The sequence below is a fragment of the Eublepharis macularius genome, chromosome 1, assembly GCF_028583425.1.
Source record: "Eublepharis macularius isolate TG4126 chromosome 1, MPM_Emac_v1.0, whole genome shotgun sequence".
Taxonomy (NCBI): domain Eukaryota; kingdom Metazoa; phylum Chordata; class Lepidosauria; order Squamata; family Eublepharidae; genus Eublepharis; species Eublepharis macularius.
In genome coordinates, this window is record NC_072790.1 from 199,172,840 (window position 1) to 199,199,018 (window position 26,179).

The window sequence follows — 26,179 nt, forward strand, 5'->3', positions numbered from 1 at the left end:
TGCTTTTGATTCCTGGAATCAAATACCAACACCCAATCTTCTTTACTATAAAGTAAAACCATTGCTCCCAAGTTGGGGGCGGGATTTCAGTTCCTGAAACTTTGTCTACCCATTCTTGCTCCATGTGCAAACTCCCTTATGTTTGTTGTAGCTTCTTCTGTGACAAAAGAAGGCAAAAATGTCCCATGCCTACCAGTGCTATCTATAAAGGCAGGTCAGGAGAACTATGGGTATTCTGTTTGTGCCTCTTCTAACATCTCCTCTGGTTTTGCCCTGATTTCCAAACATTCTTAAAAGTCTATTCCTTTGGCAATATGCTTGGAAGCTAGCTAGAGTGACAGAAGAGGGACAACATTCTAATCCTGTAGGTCTCAGTACTGGTGCTATCAGGACTGGCTGGAGCATGTCTTAGATGTAGTCTCAAGGACAGTATTGTCAACCTGCAGGAGGGGCATGGAGATGTCCCAGAATGACATCCAAACTACAGAGATCAGTTCCCCTGGAGAAAATGGCTGCTTTAGAGGGTGGAGTCTATGGCATTATATACCACTGAGGTCCCTCCCCTCCCCAAACTCCATTCACCCCACACTCTACCTCCAAATATTCAAGCTTTCCCCTGAACTGGCAACCCTAGCAGAGGAAAAGTGTTCAAACAATGAAGGGAAGAACAGAACAAACATTATTCTTTTCTTATGTGCTAATATTTATCTGAACGGTTTTGAGTTTTTGGTTCACTGCTCAGTGTATTTCCACAATCTGCACCTTGTATTTAAGAATGTGCTTTGAATTATGACTTCCTGTTGGACCCAGAATAGACTGGACCACCAGGAGAGGTGTTATGAAACAACATTTCGTAAAAGCTATTCTCTGTTCCATTGCACTGTACTCTGCCGTGTCCTTCATGCCAATTATTGATCAGAGCGTCATTCAATGCAAAAGGCTTCTCTTTGAGCTGGGGCTTGGGATGCAATAGTAAAGTAGGGCATTGATTAATGGAAGGCTGGCAGAGAACTCCTTCAATGTGATCTTGATGTACTGTACAACTTGGGGTGGCAATGGAGACGAGCAGCAGACTATCTGAGATGTGAGAAAAATCTCTCCCCAACCTCAACTCACTTTTCGGTTTAGTTAAGCCTAAAAAAACAAAACAAAACAAAACTAGATAGCAGGATGCTGCCCTATGAATGAAAATAACAGGAAACTTTTACCAGGAAGGACTATGGAAAGCTAATAAGCTAGCAAATCAGTAAGAACTACTGAATTCCACAATACTAAACACAGGAGATTTTTTCCCCTCTCTGAACCAAAAATGCTAATCATACTTAGCAGTTATATATATGATACTTAGCTGTTATATGGTATTGTCAGTGTTTAAAGCATCTCACATATGTCACCATGGTAAACTTTTCACCTCAGTAAGACAGACAAGTATTAGAATACCCAAACTCTAGACTGGGAGAGGTTCTAAGGAATGGAGCTGTGTTCTGGCAGCTTTGGAATCTGCCCACGTGAGTGGGCCTAAAATCCTAACTGACTTTCTCCCTCCTGGGGGAGGGGATACTGACTTATAATTGAATGGACTTTCCTGTCTTTAGGCATTCCCATCAATGATCATGTTGCAGCGAGAGAGAGAGAGAGAGAGAGAGAGAGAGAGAGAGAGAGAGGAGGGGCCCGGCATGGCCTCAGCAGAGGAGGTTGAACTGTTTTGAGTTCATTCTGCTTTCTTTTCATTCCTCTGTGAGTGAGAGACAGAGAGAGTGAGTGAGTGTGAGAGAGAGAGAGTGTGAGAGAGAGCTGGGACCCGGCATGGGCTCTGCAGAGGAGGTTGAACTGTTTTGAGTTCATTCTGCTTTCTTTTCATTCCTCTGTGAGTGAGTGAGAGAGAGAGAGAGAGAGAGAGAGAGAGAGAGAGAGAGAGAGCGCAAGCTGGGGCCAAGGGCGGGCTCTGCAGAGAAGGTTAAGCTGCTTCGTGTTCATTCTGCTTTCTTTTCATTCTTCTGTGAGTGTGTTAGGCCTTGCCAGGTACTTTCCCAATCACTTCACTGCATCACTCCAGTGTTTGAGTTAAAGATTATTTTATTAAAGAAAGATATCAGTTTCAAGATGCTGCAACATGATCATTGACGGGAATGCCTAAAGACAGGAAAGTCAGTTCAATTATAAGTCAGTGTCCCTTCCCCCCAGGAGGGAGAAAGTCAGTTAGGATTTTAGGCCCACTTCGCCTGGGAAGAAGGGAGGGGGGAAGGAGACGAGCACTACTGTCTGTGCAACAGCTTCAAGGACACATTCCCAGGCTCAGCAGGAACTAGTAATCAAAACACTTTGCCTGAAAGAGAAACAGTTAGCACAACTCTGGTTCTCTCTGCCTGAAAGAGAAACGCCTTGCTTGAAAGAGAAACAGTTCACACAACTCTCTGCACTCCCTCATAGGTATTGAAGCCAAACACATATGAAGCCAAACTCATTTCATTCAGGGGTTTCTGTGTGTTTGCTGCTTTGAGTTCATTCTACTTTCTTTTCAGTGGGGTGGGAGCTCTGTATGTGTGTGTGCTGCTTTGAATTTATTCTGCTTTCTTTTCATGGAGCTGTGGGGGCTGTGCATGTATGTGTGTGCGTGTGTTGCTTTCATTCTTTTGTTGACTGAAGTTGACATTGTTATGGTTCCCACAGCTTTTGAATGCAGTTTGGTTCTGTGTTAGTTAAATATATCAGTTACGGTTATTTGTATTAGTTAAAATATCAGTTATGGTTATTCCAGTTTTATGCTAGGAATAGATAGCTGGGTCCAAGTCACAGAAGGCTTTCATCAATATATTCATCAGCATATAGGTGTTCTTATGTCTTAATAGCTGTAACTCAAATGGTTCTCCCCACCCTCAGCTGATTAACATCACTGAAATTGCAGTGGACATATGGGTGTTAAGGAAGTTTTTATGAATATTGTTTGTGTGGGACATTGGAATGTTTATGAGCATTTCACAATGTCACAACAGCTTAGCCATTGGTAAGGTAGAGTTGGCAGGCAACCAAAAAAGCCATTTTAAACTCAGCATAAATCTAATACAGCTAAAGTTGAGTATCTTCTTTTGAATTGCTCCAGTAAGGCAAAACCCTCCCTGAAAATTTGAAAATTCAATATTCATTAGATTAGGAATTTCACTCTGTGGAATTTTGAGAAAGAATTTTGGAATTTTTTTTCTATGCTGGCAGAGGGAATCGGTTAGAATTTAGATTTGTGAAATGGATTTTGGATTTTTAGAGCACCCCCCCCCCCTTCTTACATATTTTAAAATATGATTCCAAAGAAATGAAATGTTTGGGAAAGGGAATGGAAGATTTCACTTTTTGTAGAGGACACAGAAAGGAAAAAAAACCTCTCTCATAATAGCGTAATTTCCCAAGCTTACTAACATTTATCTCATCATAATGCATTGTGCTGGGTTCCGGGAAGCGACATCACTTCCAGGACTGGCATCACTTCCAGGAGTTATGGCACTTCTGGGAGTGACGTCATCATGCATTTCCAGGAGCGTGTGGTATTACATGTGGTAATGGAGAGTTCCACCACCTCTTTCCCCAGAAAAAAGCCTTGTATAGACTATACTACTACGTACTATTGTAAGTATGAGACTGTTGAGTAGTTTCTGTGTTTAATATGTCAGAGCTAGAAGTGCTTATGCTCTGTTTGAAACTGTTTCAGCTCTGTATATTTCTGCTTGTTTTCAAATATCTGCAAATCTGCATTTATATACCCTACTGCATTTGTATTGAATGTTTCTGCTATTGATTGTATTGACTATGTGATCTGCCTTGAGCCGCAGTGAGAAATGCAGGCTATAAATAACATAACTAAGTAAATAATAATATATATAAAAGCTAAGCACGGTTGGCCATGGCCAGTACTTGGACAGGAGACCCCAAAGGAAGACTGGGGCTGCTACGCAGAGAAAACAATGACAAACCACGTCTGCTCATCTCCATGAGGTGGAACTTCATGGGGGTTACCTTGAGTCAGTTGCAACTTAATGGCATGTGCGTATGCGTGCACACAGAATCTTATGTAACCACTGTTTATCAAATGAATTTGGGACAAACACCCTAAGTTATCTCTCAGATGACCAGAGGAAAATGTCTGCTTATTAGTGTTAAGGCCAGATTACATAAGAAATGTAACAATGTCCAAGTTCCTTTTGAATCTACATACATTTTCTCTCCTTCCCCCCTGCACATAATTTTGCAATATACTGTAAAGGAGAATCAGTGCAGTACAGCAACATAAATCTCGGAGGCTGAAAAAACCAAGGAGATGTGGGTTCAAATTCTGGCTTATTCTTGAAGTTCAGCTCACTGGGTGATCTACCTTGGGCTTCTTACTCACTCTTACGCTTACCTACCTCACAGGATTGTTGTGAGGATCAAATGTACACTGCTGCTTGCCCCTTGAAGAAAGGATGAGATATAAATATAATAAAAAGGAAGGTTTATCTCAATCTATTCCATCGTGTGTGCCCCTTGGTTAATCCCATGTCTCAACATCTACTTTTGAATTAAAAAATGTGAACATATGACATTTTCATATCTCTCAGCCAACTATAGAGAGCCAAGTATTGCAAATCATGCTGAATTATACACATCCAGCCTCAAATGTATCCAGTCTAAATGCATGTTACCCACAGTACACTCTTGTGGTGAGTTATTCCAGTCTAAGCCCACTGGACTTAGGTTAGAGTAACTCTCCATAGGATTGCACTGCCAGAGTAGAAGGTGATCTAGAATAATGTAATTTATGAGATGTCAATGCTCTTCATATAGAGATATTTAAAACATTTTTACTAGGTAGGCAGGCTAGAAAGCAACATGGCTGCGACAGTCTTAGAACACTTTTTGTCTTTGAGAATGCAAGTTTATAGTCCTCATGACTGGCAAAATAAAATACGAGAAATATTTGTAGCTTCTGTTAAAAGTTTATAAAGCCAAGGGCTTCTGATTAGGGTTTAGAGAGAGAACAGGAAATAGTGTGGTGTCTCATTTAAAAATCGTTTATAGCAGCCATCCATTAGTTTGCAACACTACAAGTCAGCAGAAACGGGCTGCTTTCAGTTTCTGCCAGTTTGCGACAATCCTCCGCAGTAGCAGCCTACAAATCAACCTGGATATAAACAAGTATTTGTTTTTATATACACATTCTAAATTATTCTTGGATTTTGTGGAAGCTTTATTTGGTTAATAAATATTTTGTATTTAAATATAGATGTAGTCATTGTGCTGTTCTCAAAATATGATAAAGTAAATACTGATAAAGGCAAAAGGAAGGGTGAAACAAGGAACAAGGCTTATGCCTGGACTAATTGTAGGAAGGCTTATATCTCTCTAAAGAAGCCATTTAACAAATTTGTGTGGACAAGTCAGCGTTCTGAAAGTGGTAGATTTTATTTACCACCACTGGATGGGGTAGTTATGGCTTTGGTAGATTAAGAGTTTGGGGGTATTCCTGGATTCAGTCTTGCAGATGAAGCAAGTAAATGTTGTTGCTAGGAATGTTTACTTTCAGTTACCTCTCTTTCAATAATTGCATCCCCTCTCGGAGATGGAAGATTGAGCTACGCTGACATGTACACCACAACCTAAAAGCTAGATTACTGAAATGGACTCTACATGGAGTTCCCTTTGATGACAACTCAGAGACGTCAATTAATAGGAAACCCAGCTGTCCAGCTGTAGATGTAAACTAGTAAATTCTCTATATTGCTTCGATCTACATTGGATGCCGGTTTGTATTTGAACTCAATTCAAAGTGCTGGCTTTAACATTTAAAGCTCTTAATGACTTGAATTCCATATATCTCCTGAACTCTCTTCACCTGGTATGAGCTCTAGAGAGCGCTATGCTCTTCAGGGCCGCTTACAGTCCCAACACTAAGGAAGAGTAGGATAGTGTCTACTTATACTCGGATGTTTTCAGTCGCAGCCCAACTCCTTTGGAATGGACTGCCTAGAGAAGGGTGGAAAGTGTTGTTTTTGGCAATCTTTAGGGGGAAATTCAAGGATGAACTATTTAACAGCCCTTTGGAACATGATCTGCAATTGTCTTGTTGATGGTTTAAATGTTTTTAATGTCTATAATATTATCTGTATATATGGAAACTTCTTTGAGTATATGACAGAAAAATGATATATCAATATTTTAATTAATTAAATACAAATAAATAAGCATTTTCACTTGGAAATTGAGTGCCAAATGGGAATGGATGACAAATCACAGAATTTGCTCTCAGTTATATAAACTCCTCCTCCTCAGTAGAATATAATGAGATAAATCCAGTCATTTTTTCTAACGCCCTTCTTAAATTTAGGTATGAAGCTGCTTGTTGGAGTCACTCACTCACAGGGTAGCCAGCCTCCTGGTGGGGGCAGAGAATCCCTTGCCCCTGCCTCTTGTTTCCTGCCATTTGGAGTAATAGTGGGAGAATTTTTTTTAAATGACTGTTGAGCCAATGGTGTGATGTCACTTTTAGGGGGAACCTGGAAGTGACACCAGTCCTGTCTAGGAATCTCCAGAAACACTATGGTTTTACCACAGAGTTTCTGGCAATCCCTAGATAAGTGTGATGCCACTTCTGGGTTTTCCCGGTGTTGTCATGCTGCTGGTGATGGCCACCCCAGGTCTCCTGCCGGTTACCAGGCCATGCCTGGGAAGCCTATTTACTGACCGCTGATGAGATATGAAGACATTTGCCCATTACTAAAGGCACACCTCTTCCTCATTTGTGTTAATACTGGGCCCTGCCACTGAAAGCAGTTTCCAAAACCAAGCCCTGGTGATCTTTTCAAACTGAATTCCAGCCCAGCTGTAAGGAAGATTTCAGGCCACAGTATCGATATCTCATGATTCTCTCAACTTGAAGTAATTTTCACAACTGGCAACAGTTTTAATATCTGCAGGACTATTTCTAGCCTGAAAGTACATATTCTGATTTCCTGCTCAAGTCACTGTAATCGTGAACACAGTTGCTAGAAACTACATCATACGTGTACACACATGAAGCTGCCTTGTACTGAATCAGACTGTCAGTCCATCAATGTCAGTATTGTCCATTCAGACTGGTAGTGGATCTCCAGGGTCCTAGGCAGAGGTCTTTTGCATTACCTACTGCCTGGTCTCCCCCACTACCAACCTTGGGGTGGGGAGCTGAACCTAGAATATTCTGCATGGAAAGCAGCGGCTCTTCCATTGAACCACAGCCACCCCCACCATCTTGTGAGACTTACTTTTGAGTAAACATGCTTAATTTTGGGCTATTATACATTTCTGAATACTTCTGTTGAGAATTTTGGAATTTTTAACTATTAAAGGCAGCAATAACATCCAGCAGCAGGGCCATTGGACATCTGGGGAGTGGCCTTTTCTGAGCCTGCAACATTTCAGGCAGGAAGGGACATCACAGCGTCAGTAACAGCTCCAATTTTTCTCCCACTGCTTACTTGCTTGAGCTTGAGCAATTGGGGGGGGGGCAGGAATTCTCCTATCTGAAGAAATACACTACTTACCATACATTTTTTTAAAAGGGAAAGACATTAACTATATGGTAAATGTAAACTGTAGCTGATATTTTAGTTTCAGATTGTTGCCTCCCATTTCCAATTTACTTGCTAGAAAGTTGGAATCAACCCTGACAACTCCAAATCCTGAGCCTCTGCGCCAAAGCCTGAGACCTGGTAACCGTGCTAGTTACTGCTGAATCTAGGGCTATATCAACATGGAGATTTCCCCCAGGTGACACACAGCTTGCATCCACTTTTTCTGCATGACACTGTGCTCTTTCTGAGAACAATTTCCCTTTTAAGTTGGAGCAAAGTCAAATCTTTAGTCCCATTTAAAGGAGAAACAGTAGGCTGTCTGCAGGCAGAGGCTGTGTGAAAACTCTGCCTACAATAAATCCAGAGCCGGACAGAGCTTAGCACCACCTTCAAAATGGCAATGGCAAAAATGGCAAATCTCAATTCTGCATTCCCCCCTTTAAACTTTTAACAGGACTTTAAAAAAAACCCAAACAACTCAGTGAAGGCTCTGCTGCAAGCCAGGACTCAGCTGTAGGTGGAAGGGGCAGTTGTTGGGCTATGTGGTTGTTCTCAGGAAGGTGGTGTATGTGTGTGTGTGTGGGGGGGTGCAATCACTAAGTGGTACAAGGACAGCACACCTCAATCCTGCTTACTGCTGCTTGAGCAGTGGGAGTGGCTTTTCCTGCTTGTGTGTGAAAGAAACACAGGTTGCTGGGCAGCTGCAACTATGGCTATGCACGGTCTGATCACATCCAATTTGGACTCTTCTAAAGTGCTGTACATGGGAACACCTTAGAAGACTGTTCAAAAGGTATCTTTGTTAATAACTTTGCATTATCCAGCCACATCAGGCTATCTAATTCAGGCCATAAAGTAAGATAAGGAAGACTAATTTGTCTGAATGGTAATACAGCAGTCACAGCAGTTGTCAGGTCCTCTTCTTTCCATCTGTGCCAGACAGGCAACTTGTCCCGTACCTGTCAACTCGTGACTTAACTACAGTGATCCAGGCAATGGTAATCTCTAGACTAGATTACTGCAACTCGCTCTATGCCCTTGAGCCTGACACGGAGATTACAGATGATACAAAATGCAGTGGCATGCGTTATTATGAAAGTACAAAATGGGGCACATATAACACCAATATTACGCGAGCTGCATTGGTTGCCTGTGGAGTATCGGATCAGATTCAAGGTTTTGGTACTGACCTATAAGGCCCTATGCGGACAGACCAGCATATCTGCGGGACTGTCTCTCCCCATATATTCCCTGGCGGACACTCTGATCAGGAAATAAACAGCTGTTGGTGGTCCCTGGCTCCAAGGAGGCCCGCTTAGCCTTAACCAGAGCCAGGGCCTTTTTGGTCCTGGCTCCCACCTGGTGGAACACTCTGTCTACTGAGACCAGGGCCTGGCAAGACCTACTATCTTTTTGCCGAGCCTGTAAGACAGAGCTGTTCCACCAGGCACATGGCTGAGGCCTCCGCCAGCCTGAAACAACAAAGGGTGTACAAAATCTAACCCTCCCTGCGAAGGCTGTCCACCATCCTGTTTTAGTTTGTAAGGCTGACTGTATAACTAGAAATATGTTTTTATTTTAATGATGTTTTTAAATGTTTTATGGAAATGGAATTTTCTTGTATTTTATTGGGTTGTGATCCGCCCTGAGCCCACTTGTGGGAAGGGCGGAATAGAAATGTGAAATAAATAAATAAATATATGCATACATCCATACATAATAGGGCTGCCAGGTAACTGATGGTGGAAGAAGACCTCCCATCCCCCACCTTCATCTGCTTAGCTGGGCAGCAGTACGAAAATGCCTGGTGAAATGAGGAGTGCACATTCGCGATGTGATGATGTAACTTCTGGCATGACCCAGATATGATTTCATTGTGTCAGTTGACACTCTAGTATTTGCCCACAACTCTATAGATAAACTACAGAGTTTGGGGTGAATGCTAGAGCATCTCCCTGATGATGTCACTCCTGGATTGTACCAAAAGTGACATCTTCATGCCAGGGATGCTGATCCCATGCCCCCTTACCTGCCTCCCCCATCTCCAGCTGTTTGCCAGGCTGTGCCTAGCAATCCTAAATGACAAACCTGTGTGTGATCACAGCACTATTATATAACAGCATTTATGTGAAAGGAACTTCTCCCCCTAAGTCAAACATGACTACATTTTTTATTTCAGTATCTTCTTAAAAATGAGGGGATTTGTCAAAAGGAAGCTGAAAAAGTGAATAAAGGCCAAATTATTTTCAGGATGCTTGGAAGTTATTTACTTCTAAAATAACTGAAGTTCAGAGAGAATGTACAGCTCAGATTAGAAAAAGTCCCACCAAATCTAAGAGGATGCCAGCAAGGATAATAAGTACATGCAAAGTCAATTTCTTTATGATAGAAGGGTGTCTGAAGAACTGAGTGTTCTTTATACATGGAGCAGATAAAGCAAATAAAGAGAACTTTTTCTCCATCATCCATAACACTACAACTTGGGGCACACAACGAAGTTGACGAGCAGTTAAATTCAGGACAGATAAAAGAAAATACTTTTTGATTTAACTTATTTAAAATATTTATATACCACTTTTTTCTCAATTAACTTGTGGAATTCACTGGACATGTTTTTAAAATTAAAATGGGAAGCAAATTTTTAGAAAGGTCTAGGAAGCTGACCTCCATTTCTGTGATGACTGAGAAACATCCTTGAAAGAATATCAAGTGAAGATGTTTTGTCACCTGTGTGTTATATTAGCCTCCGTTCCGGCTCGAATGACTCACACGACACCTGTTTTGGGTTAGAAAATGGCCACAACTTTATTGATTACAGCTAGATGGAGCATTGGCCCGGCATCTGGGCACGGATCCCCGTTGGCATCGAGGGCCCCCTGCCAATCGATGCATCTTCCGCCAGTCCCGTGCTGGCCCAACACAGCAAGTGTCATCCCCCGCCAGCACATGCCAGGCGGCCTTCTCCTTCCAATCCATCGGGGTGAGCAGACCCGTGGCTGACTCACCCTGTTTGGGATCTGGCCCAATGCCACAAACCCGCCAAACCCATAAAGTTGTGACAGTCCTCACTCCTTCCACTGAGCGGAGGGTGGGTGGAAAACACGCTGCTCCTGCCGCAATCCTGGGAGGAATGGCGCCTGCCGCGTTGCTGACCAGATGTGGGCTGGGATTTGACGCCTTCACTGCGTCTTTCACGCGGCGACAACTCTGCACGCTGGTAATTCAGCGAGCTTCTTTTAGTGAGTTGGCTGGAGAGCTTCACGTTGAAGCCTCTTTGCCGTCCATATTTCTAACCTGATCATGAAAGGCTCCGTCAGACAAAGGTTGAAAGCTGAATTTTAAACAAAGCGCTAAACTGTTTGATCCAATCCGTTCCAGAATCTTTTCCTCTGTTGTATGTCCACAACACCCACAATCCAACACAGAGTTGTATGTGCTTGGGCCAACTGAAATAAACGTTAGTTTGCCTGTTTGTTGAACGGCAGCCATAATATTTAAAATGTTGTTTCTTTTGCATAATTCAATTACATGTGCACATATGCAATGTCACTGACAAATCCAGATAAGAATGGAAAGGCAGAATATACGTATTTTGAATAAAAACAATTAATAAAAATGAATAAAACTTTAAAAATTTGTAGATACACTGCAAACTCAAAATTACAGCCAGGAAAAGGAATTATTCTATAATTAAAAAGAGAAATTCTATGGAGCTAAATGTTTGCATCAAATATCTGAACTTTAACAAAAGTTAACAATGTTACAGTCATTTACTTACAAACATCTATTTGGTATTTTCTCACTAGCCTGTTCCAGGTCCTCCCAACACACACTTTTTTTGTTCTTTTGTTACGTTGAGGATTTGTCTTTGCAGTGATAGCAGCTGATGGATCTCTTCATGGATTATTATGTCTGCTTTATGCTCCAGTCAATGGTCTGTGAAACACATCTTGACAAAATAACATCAGTAACTGCAGAAAGATACTGCAGCTGACACCACTTTCACATTATTCTCTCACCTTTTACCTTTGGTTTTGGGGCTCTGAAAATGTTCAGCTGATGCATGTGTGTCCGTCTGGCATGTGTCAAATGAGCTGCACTGATGTTTCACTAAAAGGAACAGTAGATACTGTAGTTTTACAGTTCAGGTTTTTTATCCACTGAAAGACAACCTTTATAGGAAAAAATATTTTTCCCCAAGAAAAAAGACCAAGTTGCTTCTGAATGTTTACATAGTTGGTTCATTAGTGACTGTAAATCTACAGAATGATAACTTTGCACCAAAAAGGGGTTTAGGGTTGGCTCCAGATTTTTGACAACACTGAATTATTTGGCTTATAAAAACTTCACAAGTTTCAGAAAGGACAAAAGAAAATGCTTCTTCATTCAATGAGTGATAAAAATGTGGAATTCACTGCCAGAAGACATAGTGACGGCCGCTAGTATAGATGGTGTTAAAAGGGGATTTGACAGATTTATGGAGGATAGGTCTGTCAGTGGCTACTAGCTATGGTGACTAAATGGAACCTCCACATTTTGGAAGTAGTAAACCTCAGAATATGCTAGGAGGCAACATTTGGAGAAGGCGATGGACTCTGTAGCCTGTCGTTGGCCTTCCAGGATAACTGGTGGGCCACAGTATGAAACAGGATGCTGGACCAAGTGGATCACGGCTCTGATCCAGCGGGGCTCTTCTTAAGAGTCTTGGGGTTGTAGGCAGGGCTAAAGTAGTGCCAGTGAGCAACGTGGGGCACATAAAGACATCTATTCAAAATCTGGGACCTAGATGACCTTTGTGCTTGAAATGCTATCACACTGTATAGCCCCTTTGTAAAGGATTCCTGGAGGCAGCCCTGTTTAAACTGTGTTGGATACACTGCACAACAAGGCTGGCCTGACTTAGAATCTAACACCAGGGCGTTCCCTGGCATTTCCTAGGTATTAGCAACTGGCACGGTAGCACCTGCAAAAATCCTTTGGCTCTGTGTAGATCTGACTCTCCCCACCTCCAGCCTTCTGTGCCTTAAGATTGTATTGTCTAAAGCCTACTAATCGAGAAACTAGCAACAGCACACTAGGGAAAGGTAAGAAGGACCAAGCTGCTGTAGCATCATGGTTAAATGAGTGGAGACTGCAAATCAGCACTCTGCTGGTTCAAATCCCACTACTGTAATGAGCTCAGCAGGTGGCCTTGGGTAAGTCACTCCTCTCTGCCCCAGCTCTTCAGTTGTATTGTGGGGATAATAATACCCTGATTTTGTTCCCTGCTCTGAGTGCAGCACTAATCTGTCTAGAAGAGCAGTATAGAAGAGCAGTTGTTATTAACATCAGTGGTGAAAGCATAGTTCAGATTGCTATGTGTGCTTGCCTCACTGGTGCTTCAGGTCGGTCTCCTTGCTTGCCATCTCAAAAGTGGCTTTTTCCTGTGCTCTTAATTCACTCCGGGAATGCAGAAGGGAAAGAACTTGATGGAGTTTACTAACATTTTGTTCATTTTTTTGAATAACTAGTTTTTGGATAAAATCAACAGAATGTATACAACTGATCTACCACTTTTTTTGAGGCTGGGTTCTCCAACCTTCCTTTCCTGCTGGAATAGTCATCCCAGACCTGTCAAAAGCATGATGCCAGAGGGGAGAACTCATGAAAATCAACTTTAGACATGTTTACTTAGAAGTAAGTTCCATTTTATTCATTGGAGCTCATTTCCAACTAAATGTGCCCAGGATGGAATCCAGTTCTGTGCATGTTTCTTCATCCTAATGGTACAACCTTACATGCCTGTTTGCATAGAAGTAGATTACACTTTCAGTGGGATGTTTTCCCAGGTAAGTACAAATAGGATCGCAGCCTTTAAAAAAACAGAATCAATGCTAGCTTGAACAATATAAGAATGTTGTGGCATCTTAAAGACTTAACAAATTTATTGTGGCACAGACTCGTATGAGCTCGGGCTGAGAGGAGTGGCTTATCCAGGGCTACCTACTAAGCTCATGGCAGCAGTGGGATTTGAACCAGCAGAATGCTGATTTGCAACCCAACCACTTAACCACAGCAGCTACAGCAGCTCTATACTTCTTCCTACCTCTCCCTAGTGTGCTGCTGCTTATAAGCTTGAACATGAAGTGAATGCTCAGTTAGTAATATTCTTATGTAGAGAGGCTGGAAATAGTGAACAAAGCCTAGAACAGTAAGGTGCAACATGGCTTCAGGGAGCTTCAGATCACTCCCTACCAGCTGTCTGGCTAACAATGTGCTGAGTTCCTCTGGTAGGTAGGTCACAACCATGCACCCTCAGACATAGACTTTTTCATGTATCTGGGTTTGAATACCTCTCCCTGTGTTGCTGTGCAGGAAGCAAACCCTTCCCTTTCTTTGGAAGTTGAAATCAGACAAATCTTTTCTCCAAAGCAAAGGCAGATCCTAGCTTTCTTTCACCTTGCCTGTGCAAGATATGCTTCAGAAGAGCCCAGAAGGCATCATCCACTTGGACAGTTGTCTTGGAATGCCCCAACATTTTTTGATTAGTTCTAACAGTGGCCATTTTGTGATGGTACCCAAATGCCCACAAACTTGATTAGACTGAAGACCCTTGAGCTACTCTGTGACACTTGTGTGTTAGCTTGGGGAGGGAGCATTATACCTGAGGAAACGCAGTACTGGGCATTAATTCTACACACTCCAACTAAGGAAGCGATGAATGGCTTAGTACAGGCCTTGACAAATTCTGTTTGGTTGTAGGAGTCAGCCCAAAACTTGAAGAGCCAGAATAATTGTTCATCCTTAGGGCATCATATTAATGTCCATATTTTCTAATGATTGCTACCCTAGTACTAAGCACAAGTTGTCATAACTTTATTAAAGCTATGACTGAAGTATTTTAGTATATACATAAATATAAGGGTAACCCTGGTTATCACCAAAACAAAAAGCTAATCTCTAACTTTAACCTAATTTCTCTCCAGTTTTTCATAATCCATTATCACAAAAACTCAGTCTAACTAACTATTGACGTCAGAAGGCAATTAGTTAAGAAATGAAATCATCCACCACCACTGAATGGTGTAAAGCAAAGGACCCTGCTTGAGCCTGCAGGTACCTTTGGAATTCTGACACTGGATGATAGATGCAACCACAAAATGGTTGCCACAAGAGGTGGAGCAAACCACAAAATCTCAGAGAATGAGGTCATGCATAATTCTAACAGCAATTCTTCAGCATTTCAGGCAGACACTCTATTTAACAGGATGCCTTTTAAAATGAACATATTCTTCAAAAATATTTTATTGAATCTTCGGTCATAAAGTGAAATCCTTGAACTGTGGTGGCAGTTGCTGCCAAAGCAACTACTCAGATCTCCACAGGCCAATCAGAAGCTCTGCTGGACAGAAGTCCCACCCGGCCCTGCCCACTTTCTAAAAACACTTGGTGGGCACCATGTTGGGGAACCCTGCTGTACAATTTAGTTTACATACAATGACTCCATGATCATTTATTTTTGTGTCATACAACAAAATGTTATGATGCAAAATGATAACTTTTGAGTTGGATTTAGCCAACTTTTTTGCTCAATCTTAGCCAATTCTACTCATTATTATAGCTTTCATTCCATAATGGCTTTTGTCTGTGCTGGCTCCATGATCCCATACATAGCTCTTTTGATGGTCAAAAGAGATTCTTTCCTCCCCTTTTCACCAGTGGAAAAACTTTTTGAATCCAACTCTACAAAATATCGCTGAAAATACTAGGTGCCATGGTGACCTGGTGCCTTGGATTTTTTTAGTCCTGGTCTAGTATGCCTTCTGCTTTCCTTTCTGGTTCTCTGGTCCTCCTTGCAACATCTGGCTCTCACTTTCTATGATATAACTCCTTATTTTGAATCCCCTTGTGAAACTAAAACAAACAATATTATTCTACTTCTGTAACTAGAGTTTCCACAACCTTAGACTCATACATTTTATCACAAGTCTGTGTCAATAAAGTAAGCCCATATTCTTCCTGGGACCCCCGTGAGACTCTTCACCTATTCAGGTGTTCACTAGCTTAGCAGAACTACATTTTTCTTGATTAGAATTGAATTTTACATAATTATATTTCGCTATGTACTTCCTGTATTTCACAACCTCTTATTTCTGTTTCTTTTTCATATTTCTATATAAAAGATGTACCCATGAGGTACCACTGAATTGCATCTGAAGAAGCAGGCTGTAGTCCATGAAAGTATAGGCTGGAATAACATTTTGTTAGTCATTAAGGTGACATAAGACCCTGGTTTATTTTTGCTACCACAAACTAACACTGCTACCTCTCCAAAACCACATCAATATATTTAATTCTCAACCTGGTCAGAACTGAAGGTACTTAAATCCAAAGATTGGAGACGTGATTGAACAAGACAGATCCTTCTAACACAGCCAGGGTTGCAGAAACAATCTAAACTATATAAAAAAAGAAAATAGAATATGGGGGGAACCTCCCTCCATGATAAAAGGAGTGCTTGTAGCTTTAAGAAACAGATGCCATCAGGATTTGTTGCTAGACAACCACAAGAGTTTTGCCAAAGTTCTAGACTTGGTGTCTGTCTATAGAAGGGAGGGGTAGAACCCTTTTCAGGGTTGCTTTGGCCTTTGAGGCAAGATTCATTGAGGCCTAACAACTTGCTACCACCCAACTTGCATTACTAACCTAGACAGGATTGCTTACTACTGTTCAACAATAGCCACCCACAAAAGCCAGTGCGTGTAGTGGTTAGAGTTTCAGACTAGGACTCCAAATGCCCATTCTGCTGTGAAACTCACTGGGTAACCTTGAGCCAATCACATATTCCCAACCTAAAATACGTCACAGGCAGGGGTGGATTGGCCATTCAGAACACTCTGACACCTCCTGGTACACTCCCCCTGCCTGACCACCTGGGCTGGTCCTGGCCAGCCCAGTGAAGAGCTGAACCTGGCCCATCAGAGCCCCATTCAAAGCAGGAGAGGTGACAGTGTACAGCCTGCTTGTATCTCACGAGGCAAGGGACACTGTGGTGCCTGGCTGGCTCTAGCCTTGCATGAGGCAAGGTGAGGTAGGCAGCAGTGCCTGACCTGCCTGAGACAAGATGGGGGAAGTGTTCACACTTGGTTCACTGAAGTCCTATTAGGCTAGGTGACAGAGATACCAGTGTCTAGCTTGGCCTGTAGAAGGCAAGGGATGTGGTGGTGCCTGGCCCACCTAAACCCTGCATGAGTTGAGGCAGCGTCCTGAGCAATGTGAGAAAGTTGGAACCTGGCCCACCAGAGACCTGTGCAAGGCAAGGAAAATGGTGTCCTGCCTATTTGTTTGACTGGCTACCTTTTTCTTCTTCTCTCCCATCCTCTTTCTTCTCTTTGTAACGGTGAATCGGGGCAGGCAGACTGCTTATTCCTCTCTCCCTCTGGGAAGGAGGGGCCCTTTCCCCAGGTTTTTCCACTTCCCGCCCTCTTCGGCTCATAGGGATGTTCTGAGGATAGAATTTATAAGAATGATTTATACTGCTTTGAGTTCCCATTGTGAAGAAAAGTGGAATATAAATGAAGTAGATAAATACAACGGAAGATGGTGTGGCAGTTTCGATGGTTGGTGGGTGGGAGAGTGAAGGGTAAAGATACCCGGGTTGCCAGGAGGGAAAGAAAAAGTGTGAGAAAGGTGATGCAGGGGAAAATGAGATGCCTCTCACAAGTTCTTTCATCAGTGTGCAACTGGGTCTGAACCAAAGGATTTCCAGGTTGAGGTTGCCCTGGGAAGGAGGAAAAGCTGAAGGGGGGGGGGCAGATAAAGGTCGGACGACTGGTGGGTGGGAAGGAGGGATGGAAGCAGCAACCGAGGAGAGACTGTGGGGCTTTCAGGGAACAGGAAGAAGGAATAGCGGGGCTTGTTCTTCTAGTTTCTTTCCCGTCTTCCTCCCTTCCCTGTGCTGTATCCCTGTGCCGGGGCAGAGGCCTGGTGTGCTTACTTTAGAGTAAAGTCTCATAAATTCAGCGGGACTCGCTTCCAAGATACACTCTACATACGCTTGCTCTCCCTCCAATGAGAAGCCCTCCCACTCTTCCTTCTACAACCTGAGACCGTTCTCTCGCCTAAACGTTTTGCGCTTTCCTATTGGTTAATGATGATGTAATATGACAGTACATACGGGCATTTCTGCTACCCCCCCCCCCCAATTCCAGTTAAGAACTTGAGAACAGGCCTGAACCAATCAAAGGGAAGAGAGTCTTTTGCGGTCTTATGGAGGAAGGGCAACTGGCTCGGTTGCTCTTCAAATACCACCCTCTTTTTCACTGCCCACCCCCTACTCCCGTCGAAATGCAAGATTGACGCCTGCGTCCTTGGCTATTTGAGAAGCTGTTATGAAGGACGCGGAAGCTACCTGAGACAGGCAACGTCTACAGCCAATGGTAAGAAAGGAACAATGGAAGAGGTAGGTGGGATGTCAGATTGCGTTTGGTATGAAAAAAGGAATGAGTCGAAGAAAAAGTTAATTGGCACCTGTTTTGACCAATCAGCTTTCAGACTGTATAATTTTTTTTTTTAAATATTGCGTTTAGGCGAGGAAGAATACCGGGCAGTCTTGATTGACGATTGCTTCGACCTATTGGGAGGAAGGGGTGCTTCCCACAAGGTTTTAGGAAATGAGTTGGAGAATAAATGACAAGCCAACTAGCCAATTGACACTTACGAAATGAGCCTGTGATAGGGACGACATCCATTAGGAATATGAGTCTCGAGTCGAGGTTTGAGTGACAGCCATCCTGACCAATAGTGGGTAGGATATCGGAGCCGGCGCGACTGAATCCTCTGAGGCTCTCGGTAGGCGAGGGCGTGCTCTCGGCCTCTTCTCCCCGCCCGGTGTATTCTGACGTTGCGTGGCGGGGAGGGAGGGCCCAATAGCGGCCGCTGGGACGGGGGCTCCCAACATGTCCGTGCTGCTGGCTGCGCTCGGCCTGCAAGAGCGGAGGGCTACGGGGAGAGAGGCCGCTTCGTGAGGCGGCGGTGGCGGCTCGAGCGCAGCCTGGCTCCCATTTGGTGCCTCAGACAGTCGGGGCTGCTGAAGCGAGCGAGGAGACTTCGGCGCCAGGTACAGGCCTGGGCCGGCTCCTCTTGGCGGGGGGAGAGCCGCGAACGAGTCCTCGGTGGGTAGGCCGGCCGGCCCGAAGCCTGTAGCGCAGTGAGAAGATGCGAGAGGAAGAGGCTGACTTAGGCCTGGGCCTGGGCTGGCGTTACGGCCATCGTCGGCGCAGGGGGCTTCTGCGTAGTGCGTAGTTCGAAGCGAGGAGGGGAGGAGGCGGGGTGGCCGAAGGGTCTGCGGCCTAATACATGCAGAGCGGGGTGCGATTCGGAAGTTGTGGGTCAGGGTGGCAGAGAGGAAAGGAAAGGCGAACTGGCTGGCGGCGGCTCTCGCGTGTTCTCTTGTCGGGCCTAGTAGATCGGGCTGAGTGGGAGGGGAGGGAGCGGTGCCTCGGTGGGCCTGGGCGCGGAGTTGGGCTGCCGAGAAGGTTGTGGTGGTAGTCGGAGGCCAGAGATTTCGCTATTGTCTGGATTATGCTGGGGGGAAGAACGGGGCGAAGCTCCCACCCTCTCGAATAGGGCCCCGTTATTTAGACCCCGGACAGGATTCAAAACGGCCTGCTCTTCGTGTGCTTTTGCTCCGTGAGCTTCCCTCGTCTACAGCAAAAGGCAAAAGCAGACATTCTTCTCTAACGTCCGAAACCTATGGCCTTGAAATGGGTCGGGTTTTATCAGTTGCGCTTTTGCGCAGTATAGCTTTGCACGGAGGGGAGTCTACTCCTTGATTTAGTAAAGATGTGTTGCTATCAATGTGCGCAATTCCTCATTGGTTATGGTTTTGATGTTGTACTTTGCAGAAATTGTAAATTTTAAAGGGGAGCATGGTACATGAGGGACTGGGGCTCAGATCCTGGTTTGGCTTTGGGGTTTGCTGGCTGGTTTGGTGGTCATGATTTGTACGTAATCGCACTAAATATTAAACTGCAATAAAGTAGAAATGTGGTATCCATAAATATTTTTCAAGGAAGACACTTTATAGGCGTACATTACTTTATATTCCCTTATTTGAGGGGGGTTCAGATAAGTCAGATCTTGGAACTTGGCATGCCAGTCAGGGCTGAAGAGCAAGTGTGGATGGGTAGAAAGTTGAGTTTAAGTTCTTGCTGAGCTGTTTTGTGAGTTGATTGTCAAGCTCTTATCTCACGAAATTGTTAGTGAAAAATTCGGTGACTATTTTTAATTGATTCTGTGGGCCATTATATGGAATTTCCATTATGGTTGAATATATATGTGTTTAACAGGGAAGGACTGTGGCAATAGTGTGTGCTTAGGACGGAAGCATTTTGAAGTCAGTGGGCTTAGAAGGGTGTATCTCTATTTAGGCTTGCACCGTAAATACTAATATAAGGAATTGGGAGAATTTTTGAATTTTACTGCAGTTTAGTGTAGTGTGTGGAGAACGATATACCCTTCATGCGTAGACTTGACAGTTAACACTAGAATAAGCCAATGAGTCAGTAATATGATGAAGTGATTAATTTTTGTTCAGATTTTCATCCTTTTAGGTCATCATTGTAGGATACCTAGAAGCAGGGGCCTAAATAACAGTAGTTGTGAATAAAAATGATCTCTTTTGCAAAGAGTTCATACAATATATAGCTTAGTGTCTATAGCAGTCAGGTTCTTTCCTACTTCCTCATATAGCATGCTGTCCTACCCATCAGGACTACTAAACAAATATCAAGGCATCTGCAATCCTTGGGTCCTCATTGGCAATGGAGGCAGGGTATAAATGAAGTATGTACTTACCTTTTATATGAAGTGACACCTGAAGGGCCATCTGATAACTCTTTGAGGGACTGATTTGGCACTGGGGCTGCTTGTTGTTGATCACACTTATTCTGGCTATTTACTAGTTAATGCTAGAATATTTTGTCTTCTGTCAGTACATGGAAAAGTAGTCCTGTTGTTTAATAATTAAATTATGGTGACCAACATTAGAGAAGCAGGCATGGTCTGTATTACCATATTGAACTCCACATGTTGCCTGCATACCGATTGAGTTTAACAGGGCTACTACACACAAGGTTTAACATAGCACATACACTTTCTTACTTGAGAGGGATTGACACTGCAGGTGACCAGTAAAGTGTCTGGCTGCTTTGGTGTAACAGCTTTTTGCCATAATTCATTGGGGCCCAGCCTTTTAGAGTCCATGGGCACCTCTGGAATTCTTACATGGCATGGTGGATGCAGTTACAAAATGGTTTCTGCAGGAGGTGGCGCCAGCAACAAAATGGCTGCAACTTTCTGTTACATTGTGAAGATTATTGTACTGTAGTGGCAGCTGCTGCCAAAGCAACATTTAAAAAAAAATTCATACAGCCAATCAGAAGCATTGCTGGGCAAAACCCCATGTGTTCCTGCTCACTTTCGAAAAATGCTTCCCATGCACCAAGAAAGGTGTAGGTGGGCACCATATTGGGGACCTCTGCCATAGTTAATCAAGTGAGTGCTTTATTACAGGCTATTTACTGATTTGGTTTGTTAGGTTTTTTGGTGACAGACCTCCTCTGTACGTAAATGTGCATTTCTATTTAGGGTCATAGAATCTTTTTTCCCCCCTAGAGGAACAGGAAAGGTTGAGTATCTTGCTATAAAGACTAAGAAAAAGTAGGGATAAAAGGTTTAACATATGCTAGAGTAGTTTTGCTTTTATGATTTCATGCCATTTTGCATGATTGTTCAAGCCATTCCTTCAGCCAGTATAGTAGTTAGAGTGTTGGGTTTAGAGAGACAGGTTCAAATCAAAATCTTGTGCAAATCACTTTTCAACCTTGCTTACTTCATAGGATTTTTTAAAAGTAGCTATAAGTTAAAGCCTTTAATTTCATGGAAGGTGGTTTTGCTGCCTGTGGTGAGGGCTGCTAGACGTACTTCATGTAATATACTGGTGTATAATGCAGTTGCCACTGTTCTGCTATTAACCTTCCCTCAGTTGACATTGGGTAAGGATAATGGGCTTAGGCAAAGTTATTTGCCAAGCATCCTAATCCTTCCCTTTGCTGCCAGATGCCTACTCTCCCTTACTTAATTTCCTGTCATCAGTACTATGCACTTCTAGCTTTAAAGAGATAGGAGGGGCATTATATACAATCAAGATTAGTGTTTTTTAAGTTGAAAAAGGACTGTAGAATTGTCTTGGTTACTTCTGAAAACTTTAAAAAGTGGAAAAGCGCATTCATACTAACCTGCAGTGCTTTTTCCAGCTGGGAAAGAGTAATGAATTGATGGTAGAAGAAGCCATAATGAAGGAAGGAAAAGAGCAAGTGCTAACATTTCCACTGAGATAATTGCTGCTTTTTCCAGGTATGCAAGGTATTAGAAAAACTGTATCTGTAGGCTTAAGTACATTATTCCAAAATTCTTCAGGCTGGGTTATCTTGTCCCCCCCCCCAGTAGTCAGAAACACCTGGGGGGGCAGTGCTTATTGATGTATCCAGCGGACAGCAGCAATGGCAAAATGTGTCCTTATGATCAGAGCTTTCAAAGAGAATTTGGCTATTTAAGGGAAGCCAGAAATCCTAACAGTAATTACTGAGAGAGAAAGGCCTAATAGAAAGAAGGAATTGTTTTCAGATCATGGGTTGTGGAAATAGCATAAAGGAGAAGAGTCTTGGGATTTGTAGCAGTAGTGTCTGCTTAGGATTTGGTGTAGGTATGTGTAGGAGTTGGTCTGTTAAAAGGTTATCCCTTTTTAGTCTTCTGTAGGACTGCAGTAATCTATAAACTAAATTAAGCCTTTAATGTTGAAGTAATCAACAAAACGTTCACATTGCCAAAAAGTAGTATCTTACAGTTCATAAATCAGTGTGTTGGTTTTTTCATACAGAATCCCAGTGGCACTATACAAAAGATACCTATACTCTTGATAAATTCTTGTCCATAACTATAGGTGCCAAGAAGCTCTGACAGATATTCTTAATGGCTGTTGCCAAGCTATGGAACTCTTTCTCTGGAGTTTGTGAAAGCCTAAATATCTTCTTTGTCAGCAAAGTAGCTGTAACATAGTTTGATTTTCCTTCTACATACAAACAAAACATTCATAAGCTTTAAAGTAAAGTGCCCTGGTTCTTTCCCACCCATTTGGATTTTGGTCCAGTACTCCTCTACTTTGGACCCTTGCTTGCATTCTCCACTACACCCTTTCATTATTTAGGGGCCAGTGTTAAGGGTGAAGCTATTTTTAGTTTTACATTTTTAATGAATTTTACAATACTGCTAAAATATACAGATAAAATATGTTAAAGCTTGTTACTGAAAACTGATAGTGCTAAGAAGCTGTTTGCTCATATTCCTATTTGCCCCAGCCTTTCTAGTCCCTTCTCTTCCCTTGTCTTACTGTAAAAACTGATTGGAAGAGCTTTGGTGTGGGGATTGCTCTTGCTTAGTTGTTATGTAAAGTACATTAGTGCTTTGTAAACACTATTCAGAAAGAGTTTCAGGCCTGAGCTCTGGCAAGTCTGAGAGGGAAGGAATTTGACCGATGACAGCATATATCTGATAAAATTCACCACTAGAAACCTTTCGTAGACAAGTAAATATATTTCCCTTACTTGCATATGTAGTTTAAGATATATAATGTAGCCCAGGATGAATTGGACATGCTACAGGTGAGTGGAAGGTCTGACCCAGGATTTAAGGTGTCATCCATTCTGGATGGAGTTGCATTTCCCTTGAAGGAACAGGCCTGTAGTTTGGAGGTGCTGTTGGAGGCCTCCTGATGGATAAATAGGTGGCCTCTGTGGTCAGGAGTGCCTTTTATTAACTTTGTGTGATTAGCCATCTACGGTCATTCTTGGGCAGAAAATTATCTGGCGACTGTGGCACATGCCCTGGTTACATCAAGATTAGATTACTGCAGTGCACTTTATGTGTGTTTTTCTTGAGAAGCACTCAAGAGACTTCAGTTGCTACAGAATGTTGCAGCCAGGGTGCTGACAGGAATGGCTCATAAGGGCCATATCATTCCAGTCTTGGCCCATCTATACTTGCTCCCAGTTTATTTCCAAGCACAACTCAAAGTACTGTTGTTGACTTTTGAAGCCCTGTATGGCTTGTGGCCAATATACTTGAAGGACCACCTCTTCCGTTATGAACCTGCCTGGCCATGGTAGTCTTTTTTGGAGGTCCTGCTTTGGGTGCCCTCCTTCTGCAGTTAGCTGACTGGCACCCTGGGAGAAGTCCTTCTCAGTCTTAGCACCAAAGTTCTGGAACTCTCTCCCCAAGAAGATTCATCTGTCCCCTTCTGCTGCCATCTTCCACCAGTGGGTTAAGACTTACTTTGTTTGGTATTCCCTCAGTGGTCCCTTCTTCCTGCCCAATCATTTGTTTTAAAGGTTTTAATTGTTTTTATGGCTTTTGATTTTTTTTAAGCTGTGGTCTTAAATGTTTTTAAAAATGAATTCATTATCTGTTCTAATAGCTGCCTTGGTGGCCCTTGTGAGGGCAGAAAGGCAGGATATAAATTTTGTTAAATTAAAAAAAAGAATTAAGACAGAATTTTGAAAATGGTTTCAGATGAACATTTGTGACATGGTGGCAAATAATAAACTTGCTATACTGAGTCTACAGTTACAATGAGAACAATCCATGTTGTGAAATGGCCTTTCGGTCCTTAAAACTCCCATTAATGTAGGAATTTTAAAAAAGGCTACAGAACAGAATGTGTAGTAGAGGTTTCATGCATTTGTTTTAAGTATAAAACAAAGTTGTGCTGTTTCTCACAAATAGAGAAATATTTAGGCTAGATATCAAAAAACATTTTCAAAATATATGAACACTTAGTAAAAAAAATAGTTCCAAAGACTTTACCTGTTGTCTTTTCATTGACCATTTGTGAAATATCACACATCAGAGTTCAGAAATAATTGGCCTTGTCAAGGTGGTAGTGATGTCAAAGACCTACAATGTACTGGTAGGGCTGAATGACAGTGAGAGGATAACAGTAATCAAAATGTATTAATATGTTCATACATGGGAAGCTGAACAATATTTATAAGTTAAATTTTCTCCCAAGTGTAAACAACTGAAGCCCAAGGAACTGTGTGCTGTAAAATTTAGCAAGCTTTCAAATTGCAGTATATGCAACTCTTCTTTAATAAGAGATTTTTATCTCTTGTGAATATGTGGATTGCTTTGAGATATCTCTGGTAATAGGATAGCTGTTAACTAGTTAATTGACCAGTTTTCTGTGTAACCCACTTGCTTGTTCACATCTTCTGCTAGCTTGTTGCTGTTCTGTGTTCTCTTTGTTCTTTGTTCTATTTCACTTGGGGTTCATGATGGGGAATTTTTAACTTATGATCAAAATTTACTGTTTTTAGTGGAACAGAGAAGAATCTCTGTTTTGAGTGTTCTTTGAGAACAGCTGTCAAAACCAGTCTATGATAGCCTGCACAGGTAAGCTTCCAGTAGTTTAAAAAAAATCTTTGCAAGAGGACCCCACCTTCCAAGACCTTGGATCCCCAAAATGTTTTTTGGATATTTTTTACAGAGACTTTTTGGTTCACTGGTGCCATACAAATGATCTCCTAGTTTATCTAGCAACTAATTGGATTATGTCAGCAGATTTGTATGACATCGTATTTTATTTTAATTTAATTTAATTTATAATACTTCTTTAGTCTAGAATGAACACTTTATCATCTTTAACCTCATAATTGTGATTAGATATGTGACCAAGCCTTGAAGGAGCTTCAGACTCATTTGTGCTGTCTCTTATGTGCCTCCACCCCCTCATGGCACACTCAGAAGCTGGTATACCTGCTCTCCTCCACTGCATTAGGTGAATTTTTTTGAGAAGGTGATGTTTAAGTATCTTTCAGCTGAAGTATAGACAATGAAGTGTTTTCCTAGTCTTGAATATTAAAAATTGCACTGAATGTGGTCTTGTTACTTGGAATGAATTTTCGTTACAAGCAGTGAAGTTTCTTAAATATACTACCTAATTCAACCCAGGGAAGAATGTAAGGGAGTTTGCTTGCTCTGAATTATACTGTAAATTCCCCTGTATTAGTAACATGAGAGTAAAATTAATACATCTTTTCTGAGATACTTGGCTGAGCATTCCCCCAGTGTAAGTATTAAATGGGATGAATGCTGCTTTTGAGTTGATCTCTTTTTCAGAAGTTGAAGGATAATAGCAACCCCTCCTCCCCAGGTATAGGTGTGGGATTGGTGGAGGACTGCCTAACCAGACAGAGTTAGTTAGGACAGACACACCACATCATTTTCTTCCAACTGTGTTGCAGTTAAGCAAGTCATGTAAATTTTCTGCCTCTGTAACATCCAGGGGTTGCAAGCAGTTTGTCTCATTGATTTGGTGTTGCAAAGTATGTGAAGAGGTGGGGGAAGCAGCGACCTTTGCATTGTCAACTTTCATGATACTTTCAAGGTTAATAGGCAGCAGGTGTCCTTTCCAAATACTGGCCATCTTCGATAAATCCCACTCCCATATCTCCTAGCTCCCATCTGCACTGACACAGTGCATTCATTAGACATCCTGCTCCAGG

General features: G+C 42.4%; 1 protein-coding gene across 5 annotated transcripts in view; it reads left to right on the forward strand.

The window, feature by feature from the left end:
• The first annotated feature begins 17,926 nt into the window (after positions 1-17,926).
• Positions 17,927-26,179, forward strand: part of PPM1B (protein phosphatase, Mg2+/Mn2+ dependent 1B) — a 75,690-nt gene continuing 67,437 nt past the window's right edge. For 3 of the 5 annotated variants that reach the window (XM_054983601.1, XM_054983569.1, XM_054983593.1), the window contains exon 1: positions 18,400-18,675. The gene's annotated coding sequence lies outside the window, so the exon portion shown is untranslated. Of the gene's footprint in view, positions 17,996-18,399; positions 18,731-26,179 lie in introns of those variants that run through there. The other 2 variants (XM_054983584.1, XM_054983576.1) reach the window with 2 other exon arrangements.